This window comes from Chroicocephalus ridibundus, chromosome 1, assembly GCF_963924245.1.
Source record: "Chroicocephalus ridibundus chromosome 1, bChrRid1.1, whole genome shotgun sequence".
NCBI lineage: Eukaryota > Metazoa > Chordata > Aves > Charadriiformes > Laridae > Chroicocephalus > Chroicocephalus ridibundus.
In genome coordinates, this window is record NC_086284.1 from 174,703,076 (window position 1) to 174,717,927 (window position 14,852).

The window sequence follows — 14,852 nt, forward strand, 5'->3', positions numbered from 1 at the left end:
GTAAAAGAGCCTTTTGGGGATTTCTGAAAACAGCCCCCCTTCTTTTGTCTGAATATTACACTCAGTTATTTACATGGTATTCTGAATTGCAGTAATCGAAACAGTAGTCCCTACCTGTTGCATTCTGCCATAAAAGTATTAATTCATTTAAAAAATACATCCCCAACAATTTTCTGGAAAATGTGTCATCTCGGATACAACATATCATGAGAGGAAACTATTTTTAACTCATGCACAGTTTTGAGTTGCTACAACCTTTTTCTTCTAGTCTCAGTGAATTTTGAGAATCAGAAAGTACTTCCCCCGGCTATGATTTTATTGGTATGATTTTATGGCAAGCATATCGGTCTTCTGAATTTAAATGGAGAATATAATTTCTGAGATTCTCATGTTCTATATGAGATTCTCACATTCTATATTATTTTCAAAACCACAATTTTTACACTTACACTTCATGTGATACTTTGTATCTATCTGAACAATATTTTCAATGCTATTTCTTTCTTCTCTGAATAAAATAAGGTACTTATTTAATTTTTTCTGCTGAAGAAATTATGGTCAATATATCGTTCCATTAATTATATCTAAACCTTCCATTTAGTAAAATTTAAATTTTAAATAAACATTTCAAAACCTAACTATCCAAATCCTCAATTTACAGTGTTCCTGGAACCGAATATTTTAATCTGTAGACGCGTCCAAGTCTTGCAACGCACTTTGATTTGCCCCAGGCCGGGGAGAATAAGGTACCTTCCTAAATGTCTCCAGAACACAAAGCCAGGTGCAAAGTCAGCAAATCCATGTTCACTATGTCCAAAGGGATAATTCATGTCCCAAGGGATAAGGAAAAATCTCCTTCAGAATCCTGACCATATTCGGCTCCTAAGAGCAGCCGGCACCATGCTGCAATATGAAATCATAGTGGCTTGTCAGTGATTCTGTGCTGTTCAGCTGAAGTTCCTCAACATGTTAATTATCACAAAATCAGTGAAAATAGGCAACTTATACAAAACGTTTTGTTTTTGTTTTTGTTTTTTTTTTGTAACCCTTCTGCTACTGTTGGAAACAAAGCATATTTTCAATTCCATCAATAGACCACTAACGCTGTTAACCAAACAGGCTACATTTAAAATAATTTTAAGTTGAAAATGATCATAAGTGATTTAAAACAACTGGATCATGAGGCTTTTTGAAAAATATGGAAAAAATAGGAACGATAGCTTCTCGAAAACTGTAGTTGAGACTCCAATGTATAATATGTTAGAGAGTTCACATTTTAGCTTTGTCCAGGCTTTCCTCCAGTGTTGTGGCTTATGTTTGTATACTTATTTTATTTTTCTAGTTGCTGTGCATTTGCTGGGGGCTTTTTTAGCTCCTTAGACTTATCCTCAGCCTCATTCTCAATGCAAACATATTATTTTTAAAATTTTTGTGTCTCGAAATTTGATTTGTATAGACATAAATTCTGTTAGTTATTACATCTGTTGTTTTATATTCAAGAAAATAAGATGTAGCTGGGTGGCTGCTAGCTTTCTAAATTGCTGTCATCAACCTAGTTTTGGTGATTTCTACATTGTCAAAGATATGGAGAATGGCTCCATTATCGCAATTATATCTTCATTTTCCACATTTTCACAAGTAGTATAATTATCTCTTTTAGATATTAACTGCTAAAATATGACTTAATATATAAGTCTTCTGCTTGGTTTGGATGCTAACTTAATTTACATTTTAACTGTAGTGAACGATGTGTTGCTCTGAGCATCTGTGATTTGCATACCCTTCCAACGTTCTGTTTTATCACTCAATACGATGCCATTGTTTCACACTTGGAAGTATCTATGATAAATTTTTTCTTCAATCGGTGACAGGAGGGCACATTTATTCTGGCCAGATTTCTACAGTAGTTCACAACTTCCAGGACTTCATTTCTCATGTTATTCCCTACTAGAATGAAGTATGTCGCAACTTCCTAAATTAGCTGCCAGAGTTGCCTAAATGTATATATTTAAGGGACAAAGCCTGAAGGCAAGCTTCAGCTTTGAGGATGTTCCTCTCACAGCGTGATACACACAGCAATGATGGTAGGAATCACATCAGCCACTGTCTTGCTCTCTTACACTCATGTGGTAAAGCCGCACAAGACCACAGCTGAGAGATTATTAACATACTGTAATTCTAAGCAACAGACAACTGCTACGACCGCTTATTCCTGCAGTGCCCTTGCAGAGTTACAGAAATTCTATGCACTGAAATATTCACGCAACTTCTGTCCAAAACCAGTGAAAGTGAGGGTGAGAATATGAGTTTAGCAGCTAATCCTAGATACCTCCTTGCCCTGCCACTATGGTTGAATGTGCCATTGGTATACTCAAGAGGATTTTTCAACCGATTTTTCATCTTATGTCACTTAGTTAGTAATTTCCACGTGCAACAGACTCTTAAGTATTGCAATGAAGTTATACACAGAGTATATAACTATATAAGTATGTATAACGATTCATATTTTGACAACATGGAAACAGACGTGTCCTTTGATAAAGCCATCAAAAAGTAGCAAATCTCTTTTATCTGTTAATATTTTAGAAAATATTTAGAGATAAAAATGTAAAATACTGGAGAAGTATAGCCAGACTTTAAGGACGTCATCATTACTGCAACATGAACGAGCAACCACTGTGGCTTACAACCGCTCACAGTAGTTGCCACTATCTCAGCAGATCACTTGCTATATAACCATTGCCTGGCATCTCTTAAATCACAGTGAGTGGCTTCTCAGCTGATCCAGGACATCACAGAATCACAGAATCATAGGGTTGGAAGGGACCTCTGGAGATCATCTAGTCCAACCCCCCTGCCAGAGCAGGGTCACCTACAGCAGGTTGCACAGGAACGCGTCCAGGTGGGTTTTGAATGTCTCCAGACACAGAGACTCCACCACCCCTCTGGGCAGCCTGTTCCAGTGCTCTGCCACCCTCAAAGTAAAGTTCCTCCTCATGTTCAGATGGAACTTCCTATGCTCAAGTTTGTGCCCGTTGCCTTTTGTCCTGTCACTGGACACCATTGAAAAAAGGCTGGCCCCATCCTCTTGACACCCACCTTTTAAATATTTATAAGCATTGATAAGATCCCCCCTCAGTTGTCTGTTTTCCAGACTAAAAAGACCCAAGTCCCTCAGCCTTTCCTCATAAGAGTGATGTTCTAGTCCCCTCATCATCTTTGTAGCCCTTTGGTGTACCCTCTCCAGCAGTTCCCTGGTCTTCTTGAACAGGGGAGCCCAGGACTGGACACAGCCTTCTGGTGTGTCAGCCACCCCTCCCAGTTTTGTGTCATCAGCAAACTTGCACTCTATCCCTTCATCCAGGTCATTGATGAATATATTGAAGAGGGCTAGATCCAGTACTGACCCCTGGGGAACACCACTCGTCACTGACCTCCAACTACACTCTGTGCCCCTAATCACGACACTCTGAGCTCTGTCTTTCAACCAGTTTTCAATCCACCCCACTGTCCATTCATCTAACCCACACTGCCTAAGCTTCCTTATGAGGATGCTGTGGGAGACCATGTTGAACGCCTTGCTGAACTCAAGGTAGACAACATCCACTGCCCTCCCCTCATCTATCCATCCAGTCATGCCATCGTAGAAGGCTATCAGATTAGTCAGACATGATTTCCCCTACATATATGTATGCCACATATGCTACATATGCTAACATGTTGTTTGTAGCTCATCATTCATGAAAGAACCACATCAAAGTCTACAATATTTTTCCAAGATTTGGTAAGAACACTTAGGAATACAACTATTATGCTCATTTGCTTGTCCAAGGAAGTCTGCTTGTGTCATCAGGTTGTTCTACAGAGAGAAGCATTGTAGGGTCAGACTGAAATGTCATCCTGCCTGAAATTTTCTCATTATTGAAGGATACATCAAGTTAGGTAAAAATCCCAGATTGTTCACTCTCGTCGCTGCAGTAGTTCCCATTAATGTACTAGGAAACGTGACCAAAATTGTTTAAACATATTTACGTATTTTAATAAGCTGAAAAACTATTCAATTGTCCAGAACTCGAGTTTCAAAACTAGTTGAGAATTTCTGTCGGATGATAACTGCAAAACTGAAGCCCACATACAGACAGACAAAATTATGAGCAGATTTGAAGGGTGAGTGGAGGGGTGCTAAAAACTCAGGTTGGGGGTTAATTTACACTAAGTTAAATGCTGAACCAAAAAATATAAAAGGCAACCCAAGGTGGAAAATCTAAAAATTTTCTGTTTTGACAGCACAGTATCAAATGATGCTGTGAAAACTGAGGTTGGCATTGACAATAGGCATTGACAAATTATATTAAAAGTCAAGCATATTTTCTTCAACTTCTAACAGAGTTTGAAACTACCACAGGATCAAAACTCAGGCTGAGCATGATCCTTAGAACAATCATCACGCTGTGAAAGCACAAAACTCGACTTGCTATTGACAACATACCTGACACTCTTAGCGTTTTTGTGTGTAGCATCTGCATGCTTACTGTGCCTCAAATCATAGTTTAAAATCTGTAAAAAATAAAGTATTTGTGTAAAGCAGTCTTCCAGAGGCTTAGGTCATCGTGATACAGCTACAGCTGATAATTACTGATGCAACTCAGTTTACAGTCCGCAATATTCTGAACTGCAATAGGTTAAGCTAAAATTCACTGCTGAGCTAATACGGAGACAAAGAGAGAACATTAACAATAGTGACCGATTCAAAAGGCGCAAGATGCAGTATTATCTAATTTCACATTTAGCCAGCATGTGAAAAAGTGTCACTTATATGCACTGAGAATATTAAAAAATCTTGCATACAAAAGGCCCATTTGACAAGAAACTGTTGTTTTTTGTTGAAGCAGTATGTGACAGATCTTATAGAGAATTCCAAAACACTAAATGGTTCTGTCCTGCAAGTTCAAGCCCTGGACTATGAACCTGAGGTATGGCTTTTAACCAGTAACGATGACAATCACTTACCGCTGTTCCCATTCAAATTTACTGGTGTATACTGACTCATATTTATTCCTATTTTGCTATGTGCTTGTCTACTTCATTCTAGTTACAAGAATGATATTCCTAAGTTTCACCTATTACTGAATGGCACACCATCAATCTAAGGAATACAAATAGTTCAGTGAAGACGAGATTTTTAAAGAATTCAATACATTATTAATTAAGATTGTAGTTACTCGATAGTTAGAAGAGATGTAAAAATATTTTTTTATTTAGTGGCTTATTTCACATATATTTACTTCCAACAAAACTATAAAATGATGTGTTCTATTTAAAATCTCTATGCAAGGGACAAGATGGTAAAACCTAGCCGAAAAATAAAATTGGCATAACTGCTACCTAAAACATTTTCTTCCAAACAGCACACACTCGTTTTTCTCAGCTTGTGGATTTTTTTTTTTATCTAAAGTTTTGACAAGGTGGAGATTTTGTACATCAGCATCTCAGCTTTGCTTTAGGATAATGTATTTTCTCATGCTGGCGTTTCTTGCTTTCCACTTAAGATTGTTTCTCTCTGTCCTCAAACCTCCTGAGTCACAAGCACAGACACACTGAGAGTCTGACCCGCAAATGAGGCTTTCTCTGCCTGTGTGCAGGCCCATAACTGAGAATGATAAACTTAAGAGAATGATGAACTCCTCTCCAATGTAGCTCAATCTCATAATGGCTAAACTGCAAACCTTGTGTCCACCAGTGGTTTCTCGTGTTTAAAAAAAAATGGCAAATTAGTAAGCCTTTTTTTTTTGTCATTTGCACCCAGGAGCAAAAGTGGAAATCCTTCTACAGTGGAAGCAGAATTGCTTCTACAGTTTTGAAGCTGGAAATATCTGCACTTTGAAGATTAAACCAATGTGGAATTTAAAGACGGCTGGTTTAAGTTCCAATAAACCTAATAAAAAAGATTACAGAGGTGATTACAAGCACTGGAGTAAAAAATATCCCGTTTACAAGAGCTGCAGTAAAAATACCCCAGGCCATCTATTCTGAATGTAGATTGCTAGTTTGCAGAAAGTCTAAGAAGAGGAAAATACTGCTTCCGAATGGTTAGCAATGTGGGATTTTACATGGTATTTGAGGAATTGCAAAAAGCTGTAAATATCTGATGATATGTTTGGTGGACATTTAAAGTTGAATGATACCTTTCCTATGGTAAAATTAGAGATCTAAGCTCATCATTAACTGCACGCAGAATTCAAAGGGATCCAGGAATGACCTTTTCCTGTTTCAATTAAGTATGCAGTCATGTGATAACATTATTAGTTAATTTACTAAATAAAAGCATCACTCATGATCTGGCAGTCGAAAGCGTAAATTCTTCCTCTCATTAGTACTTAGTATAAGAGAAGTTTAGTTCCCAACTAGTAACTTACTCAAGTTTTGGTTTTTTTTTACTGAGATCCAAATAGTATTCAATCACTAGGTGAAAATTCTATTGTTTATAGGACCGTTTTTACACATCATTGAAATACATTGTGGAAATTATTAGTTAAGTGCACTACCAACAATAATGAGAAATGCACAATACTATGACAAATTGCTTTTGCTAATTAAGTAGAAATACGAAAGTAAGTTTGCATCGCAGCTTTCTCAGTAAAATATGAAGGAAATGCAAATCAGCTAGGCAGACTAACTTCATAACTCCTTGAAGAAAAATCTCTCCTTGATTCATGCGGTCGGATATATTTATTCAGCGTATGTTAAGACTGAAGTTGTTGCAATCATGACGCACAGAGTGAACATTTCAACCAGTCCACTCTCCATTCCATCGTCCCCACCTGCACCAAGGCCAAGGAGCCTTCCCCGTCCGATTGCGGCGCCTTGGCACAGCCCGCTTCCTCATCTTTACCTCAAGCCTTCCTCTCTAGCCAGAATCGATCTGCATTCTTTTTGTTGTTTTTTTTTTTTTTTTTTTTTTCCCTAAAGAAAAATGCAAGCGAAATAAAAACCACTGGGCGAAGGGCAGTGGACAGAATGACAGAAAGTTTCAGGGGGGGTGGTGGTGTTAAAGTGCAACATCATCTTCGTGCTGTTGCGGCAGCAGTAGAAGTCTGGGCTACGAGACTTGTCCACCATCACCACGGGGACTGGTTGGTGCCTTCCATCCTCCTCATGGCCTCCCTCCATCCCTTCAGTCTCCAGGCTCTCCATCTCCCCTGCCAGCTCTCCATCCTTCGTGTCCCCCCCCAAGCTGTCTCCCACCCTCCAGCACGCAGGTGTCCCCGCTGCAGCCGCCCCCCTGCTCCTCACCGACACGTCACCCCCCGCTTTTGGAAAACCTCCGTGTTCTCCAAGGACGCTCACACCCGTCCTCTCCACCTCCCGCCCCCCACCCCCGCCTCGCGGCGGCCACCTCCCCGCCTGCGCCCCGATTCCCCGCCAACACGGGGCCAAGGGCGGCGGCACACGGGACCTGGGGACACGGCGACCGTCACGCCTCGGGCGGGAGGCGGCAGGGGACGGGGCACCCGCCGTGCCGGAGCGCGGCCGCAGGGCTTTTGGCGCGGCGGCGGGCCTCTCCTTCCTCCTCCTCCTCCTCCTCCTCCTCCTCCCGCTGCCGCCTCTGCCTCCTCCCCGCCCGGGAGGATGCTGCTGCAGGCGGGGCGATGAGAAGAGCGGGGGGGGGAACGGGGGGGGGAAGCGGGGAGGGGGGGGGCTCCTCCCTGCGTCAGGAGGTGCGGCTCCCCCGGCCCGGCGCTGCCCTCCCCCTTCCTCTCCCCCCCAGCCGCTTTTATGTCTGTCTTTAAACGCCGCCGCAGCGAGGGCTGGGCACATGTGCCCGCCGCCGCCTGCCAGCCGCTGAGACCCGCGCCCGCACGGCCCCGCTCGCCACCCCGCGCCCGCGGGGGCACACGGCCCCCCCCCCCCCCCCGCCTCGCCCCCCGTTTGCCGCAGCTGGAGCCCGGCGAGCCCCGCGGGCGGAGGTAAGGCACGGCAAGGCAAGGCAAGGCGAAGCGGCGGAGCGCTACGCGGGGCTGCGGGGGGAGGACGGGCGGGCGGGCGGGCGGGCTGGGCTCCGTCGCGACCCGCGCTTTCCCAGCCCTGCCGTGCGTGGGGGGCGCTGGGGGGAGCGGGGCCCGGCCCGCCGCCTCCCTCGTGTCGCCGGGCGGGAAGGGGAAGGATGCGCGGGGGCGGGGGGGGGGAGGGGGGTCCCCTTTCCGCCCGGTGTCCGCTTTCCTGCGGGGCGCTGGGGGGGTTTCCCCCAGCTCCCCCCCTCACCTCCGGGGGGAGGCTGCCTCTTCGCCCCGCTAGCAGGGGGGGAGCCGACCCCTCCGGAGACAATAGCGAGTGCCCGTGGAAGCCGCCCATGTGTTTTAGCTAAGCGGTAGGTTCTAAGGATGTGAGATGTACGGAGCTGTTTTTGTTGTTGTTATTATTATTAATTTTATTTTATTATCATCTTCATCATCATTATGGGGGGGGGGGGGAGGGGCGGGGAAATTGCATCCTTTCCCTACCAGGAGCGATGGGCATTTCATTCATCTCCCGCGCGTTGCGTAAAGCACCTTCCACGGACGGCGTCGCGCCCGCTGCAGGGGCAGAGGGGGCGAGGGCCGTCCCCTCCGTCCCGCCCGCACCGCCGCCTCGCCGGCAGCGGGACGGGCCTCGCCGCTGCGGGTTGGCGATGGAGCGGGCGCGTCGCCAGCCCCGCAGGGAGCGGCCGGCGGGGGCCTCCCTCCCCGCCTCGTACCGGCGGCAGCGTGCGAGGCGGAGGTGGCGGCGGTGGCGGTGGCGGGGCGGGGGGGGCGGCAGGGCGAGGGCTGCTGCCGTCGCCGTGTGTTGAGGGCAGGGTGGAGGCGGAGGAGGGAGGGCGGTGGGGAAGACTCCCTGTGGCGGCGGCGGCGGGGCCGCCCGGGCGGTGCATTGTTGCCGCCGATCGTGGGCGTCGCCGCCGCCCCCCGCATCCCTCGCCCCGCACAGGGCCGGGGGCTGGTGCACCCCGATGTCAGCCATGTTTGGGTGGGTATGGTAATGAGGAGCTCTGCTCGACCTTTATGCGTCTTGGATTTATTTTCTGTGCGGGATTTTAATGGTTGCAGTCCCCGGTGTACTACGGCATATCCATAGGGTAGATTAATACCTACAGTTTTCTCCCAGTGATTTTTTTTTTTTTTCCCCCTCTTCCATTTTCTTACTAATTCTTCTTATTTCCCATGCCCATGTTGGCTGGGTTTGTTCGGATTTTGCTAGTATTAGAGCAAACTGGAATTTCTTCGCAAGACTTTGCTTTTGTTGTGGAAGTAACTGGGACGATTGAAATGTCTGCCCGGTCACACCGACCTGCCACATGAGAGGTCGCAATGGGATTTGTTCCATTTAAGTGAATTGCACTTTGTTTTATTTGTAAAAGATGTAGTCAAGACCTCATCCTCATCAGCCATTTTATTTTCTGTGTGGCATTGCTACATAACAAGCTCAGTGCTGTGGTATTGATTTCTAAGAGAAGCCGAATTTTTTTTAAATAGGATGTCACTGTCAGTATGTCACTGTGACATACGATAGGACAGGGATTCAAATCTTGGTTTCCCCCTCCAAAGAAAAGGATAAATGAAGATTTTGTTATCTGATGTATATATGCACTGGGTGTATTATACAGAGAGCTTACTACATTTGGCTAAAAAACGATGACAACATACTCCGTTTTTTTCAATTTAGTAGCATGTTTCCCATTATCAACATCTCATTAAAAAGGAAACTTTAAAAAAATACTTAGGAAAGATGGCTTAGTTTTGTCTTGGTTAATATATAAGATTTTACTTTACATGTAGACCATACTAGGATAATGGCAGAATTACAGCCTGCACTCGGTGCATATCAAACACTGCCTTTGGGCTCAGCTCTGCACTTCAGATTCGAGATCAAAAAATCCCACGGGTTTTGATCTGTGCATGAAAAACCGAGCCATTTCATAGCTGTTCAGATGTGCCACCAGTAGTGAAACTGAGTAAGTGAGACAGCTAAGGCGTCTTGAAACTCGTTTTGCCCCATAAGCTGATTCCTGTTGACGTTTAGTGTCTTGTCATTCTTACGGTTTTTTTTTTCTTACAGGCAAGGCAAGTGAAAAAGTATTAGTGCAGATGAGGACCTTATAGACTGAACAACTCTGTCAGGTCTCTTTTCTCTGCTGTATATTGCAAAAGCTTGTATGCACAAAAGTTTTAAAATATTGAATTTACCAGAAAAGAAAAAAATATCACAGGTTATTCAGAAACACAGCTACTATTTACAGCTATTCCTTTTGGTATAAATTGCACAGTTAAGATAGAGATATTGGTGTAATTGCTGCAGAAGTGGTATGGAATTACATCACTTGGGAAGTACTTGTGGTAGGAGTCTTTTTGGGAAGACAGATTTTTTTCTGACATTCTCTAGTGTACAACTAAAAGTGTCCAAAACATTAAGGACATGTTCACCTGTGTCCCCAGCTGCTTTCCATTGCACTGATTGGTTCACTTATGTCAAGGAATAATGTTCTTGCTCCAAAAGACAAAATATCTGTTGATTTTGGAAGAACAGCTTTGGGTCCTTTGCTCATAAAGTTTATATATCGGCATGGAAATGGATTGTAAAAGATGATGATACCAGTGAGAACTTTTCCATGTGACTCTAAAGATCTCTGAATTCTCAGTTGGTTGCAGAATAACTTTGACTTATCAGCAGGTGGCATCTCAAAACTTAATCAACTCCTTTCTTCAGTGAAATTTGATTCAAAGTAACCTTGCCATTCCTCAGGAAATGTTCTTGAATAATTTTGGAAAAAAAGTATCATCAACAAATGATAACTGGGCTCTCTTCTACTGAAGAACTGGATGCACAAAACCTGACAAGCCCATACAAAGCAGCATGAAAGAGCAATGGTAGCTGCCAGAACGGTTGCTTTAGGCAATGGCAATAACTGGGTTGAGCTTCCCAGAAGCCTATACTGAAATAGAGCTATTCATTCTTATCCTTCACTCTTCAGATTAGGGGTTCCTTATTTTCTGTATGGGAGAAAGAAAAGAAAAAGGTTGCGTAACTCCATGTACAGCAACGCCTTGAATCTAACTCATGGTGCCAGTAGTCTGTTTCCCACTTTGGGAACATAGGTTTTTTTGCCGTTGGCAAATGATAGTATTTTTGCATTTCAAGTGTCAGAAATGTGTACTGCAGTGCTAATGATTCAGTGTGCTCATCTTCAGCCAAAATGGAGAAGAGATGGGAAATTGGAAGAGAAGATTTACAGTGTTGGATCATCTATAGTGGAACTGATATTAATTGTTTTCTTTTTAAGTACATAGGGATTTACTGTAACAAAACTTAACAAAAGCATGATTTATATAATGAAATTAAATAATCCAATTTGAGGAGAAGCAATATTTCTGCCAACCTATCTATGAACAGTTCAGATTTTTTGCTTATGTATAAAAACCAGATGAAGAAGTAATCGCATAAACTCTTCCAAAGGACTGCTTGATTTACTTATTGATCCATCCAGAAGCTCTGAAGGCAGAGAATTAAGGTCTTGGGGCAGCTATGTATCTCATAATGTCTAACTTTCACTACTTGATTTTACGACTTAAATAACTTCGATACTTGAATGAAATATTTTATATCGTTTCCCATCTCAGAAGTGTGATAAGATTTTATAATAAAGTTGTGGTCCTGTTGTAGCTTGTATGGTGAACTTAGAAAATGGAGATTTTGTTTCAAGTTGCCAGCAGTTATGCCTTTTGAACTTGACCAATTTACAGTTAAGTATTGTCAGAATTGTTGAGATTACTTCACTCCGCTTCAGCTGGAGCAGTGGTAACTGCTGAATTTGGTGCTTTAATACACTACATATAGGAAAGGACTGCAGAATAAGTGATACCTTTTCTCCATCTGAATAGGAAATTACAGTTAGCACATCATGTAAGTCTGTGAAGTATTTCAGTGAAGTTGATCTGTGAGACCAAAATAGTGAGAAGTCTGTGAAACCAGGTGAGAAACTACAGTAAGGCCAATAAAGTCTTTAGAGATGGCATCCAATGAAAAGAGGAAATTGACATTCAAGTGCTCTAGGTTGTAACATTCTCTCTCAGATATTTTTGTTTGGCCAGTGATTTTGAAAAAGTCATGCAAGTTGTTAAGATCAAATCTATTGACAATGAACAATTCCAAGAAAGAAATGTTACTATTCTTGTCAAATCAATTGTGTTTATCTTATAATAGCAGAAAGTATTCTCCAGTAACTAAAATTTAAGGAGACTAATCGGGGAGAGAAATTGTCTGCCTTTGAGATTGCTCAGGTTGCTGATGTAAGATAAAGTCAGGAAATATATTTTGTAGAAACTGAGAACAAATTTCCCAGCAATATTAAACAGGCGCAGTGTCGCTGAAGTCTGTGTAACTACCTGTATTTGCAGCAGGTGTGAATTTAGTCTTGTGTCTTTAAATAGTTTTGCTATAGTCTAAATGATTTAGTATGGAGACTCCATAATCAAAAACATTCACATTTTCTAGTGCTTTCAAGCCTTCCATAGCTGAAAGAGCTCTCTTTTTTTTTTTTTTTTGCATTATAATGTAGTATGTGTAACATGCATTAGTGTGTCTCCGATAACATCGCTGAAGAATGCAGAGAAATATAAGTTTCATTGTATAGAATATACTTATCTTTCATTATGATTGAGTTAAGTAGCTATTGAATCTCTGTCTGTTACTGACAGGCTGCATTAAGCTAGCTAGGGCAAAATGCTACATCATGTAGTTCACGCTGAAGAGCGGCATAATGACCGCTTGAGTAGAGAGATAAAAATGGGCTTGACTAGGCAAAAGGACTATGGCGCATATTCTTATTTCCGCCAAAGAACACAATGCTGCATTGCAGCAGTAATTCAGTCTGTGCAATGAGTACTGTAACACAGCGTAACTCTTGCTGAAGTAATTATCTGCACGCACATCCCCCCTGCGATGGCCATCCTTCACAATCACGGTACTCCCACAGAACCCGCTTTGCTCCTGCAGCCCTCTTTCTCCCTTTCTCACTCAAATATGATGGTCATTAGCTATTTGCTCCTCAAACTTTGATTTGCCTTTTTGTATATTGGTTGTTCCCATCATGCTTTCTTCTGCCTCACTCATGGACTCGTATTTGAGGTGCATTTTATACATTTCTTTCCTCCTGTTCTTCACTTTTGCATATAATTCTTATCCAGTGATTTCATACAGACTGAAACCTTTGGCATGGATATCAGTCAGGATCTTTTATGATCGTCTGCCATGGTGAGAATCCTGACTTTTAGTTCTGGGTCCTCTGCTGAATCGTACTGGTTTCTTCACTGGGAATTGAGGTGGGGATTTTGTGAACAGGAGCCTAAGACGTAGGCTTGTGGGACTGGGCTGGTACATTGTGCTACCACAGTCTGCCTTCAAAGCTGAGATTATGGTAATGTGAACTGGCTGTAGCTTTATATTGCATTTTTCATGTTGGTATGTTGACTGCTTCATCGGAGAACGCAGAGCTCTGAAGAACAGAACGTTAATCTTTTTCTCCCTTGAGTGGCAACTGTTGAACTTAAAAAGGTACACATTCTTTCCCTTTTCTATTTTTTATGATGTTATAGTAGCCTTCTAGAAAGTTATTTTCTGTCTGGACTTTCTTGACAGTCTTTTATGAAAGTATGAACACACTGTTTTAATGATTTTCCCCTTCTTTCTTTTCCTTCCAACTCACATTGAAACCGTTTTTGATCAAAGAAGATTTGAGGATTACTCGTAATTCATTAAAATTTGAATGTAGATAATTTTGCTGAATTGCTGTGTTTTCATCAGATGTAAAAATAAGGTAATAAAAGAAATAAAGGACACAGTTAGAACAGAATGGAGAGTTTATTGAGCTTTCCGTTCCAGAGAAGAGTGCTGGTTTAAAAAGGAATGGAATGTAAAAATATTCACATTTTAATTTATGTCAGAAAAGCATGGCTTATAGTTCTTTAGTTGTATCAGTTGTTGGAATAGTATCGTGGGATGTTTTAAACATGAAATTGCTTTACAAATGGCTTTTTATAGAGAGTTGTGCTGTAATTGCAAGAACATGGGGTAGTTGTACTCATTATACTTTCAAATTTGCAAGCAAGTGAGATTTTTTTGTACCTATTTTTCTGTACACATTGTGAAAATTTCCAGCCTCCTAACTTCTAATTGTTTACTGGTACTACACAGTTGAAAGAACTAGAAGTATGGTGTTGGTGTAGTGGTGTCTGTGCGTTGGCATGCAGAGCTGTCTCATAAAGATGCGTTGAAAAGGAGCCTGACGTAAGATTCGTTACCAGTGTAAGGATGAAGAGGAGCAGGCAGTGTTGGACAGAACTAGTACAACTCCCTTACTAGGCATTACGTCTGGGATAAAGATTGGGAGAAAAGGGTGAACAGCAGAATTTTTCAATGTGTCTTTGGGTGCTTTGGCTAATGAAGTTCCTTTGAGTCTCACAGCAAACACACGCCGTTTGGTCAGCGGAGGCTTTACAGGTCTTATCTCCCTTTGCCAGCATTTCTGAATGCGGGCCTGAAGCTGAAGTAAAAGTTCTATAACGAGCCCAGATCTCCCAGGGAGCTAATTTGGGTCTGAATTCCCTGTCGCAAGGGATTACTATTGCTTAATCTGCTAATAATGTGGCAGTCTAATCAGGTTACTCTACTTCTGTATGCTGATGCATTAAGGCTTGATTCTTCTTCCTCAGAAGAAAATAACCCACTGTGTTCTGAGAAGGAAAGTCTGGGTCTGCAGTTTGCCTGACGTGTCAAAAAAGACTCACTGTTTTATCTGTCAGGGTAAGAAAGAAGTGGAGATT

The 14,852-nt window shown here is 42.5% G+C and overlaps 1 protein-coding gene across 2 annotated transcripts in view; it reads left to right on the plus strand.

Annotated features, from left to right (window-relative positions):
• The first annotated feature begins 7,720 nt into the window (after positions 1-7,720).
• The window catches only part of SLC6A15 (solute carrier family 6 member 15), a 38,235-nt gene continuing 31,103 nt past the window's right edge, over positions 7,721-14,852 (plus strand). Inside the window, exon 1 of one of the 2 annotated variants that reach the window (XM_063322844.1) lies at positions 7,721-7,967. The gene's annotated coding sequence lies outside the window, so the exon portion shown is untranslated. Of the gene's footprint in view, positions 7,968-8,206; positions 8,369-14,852 lie in introns of those variants that run through there. The other variant, XM_063322845.1, reaches the window with a different exon arrangement.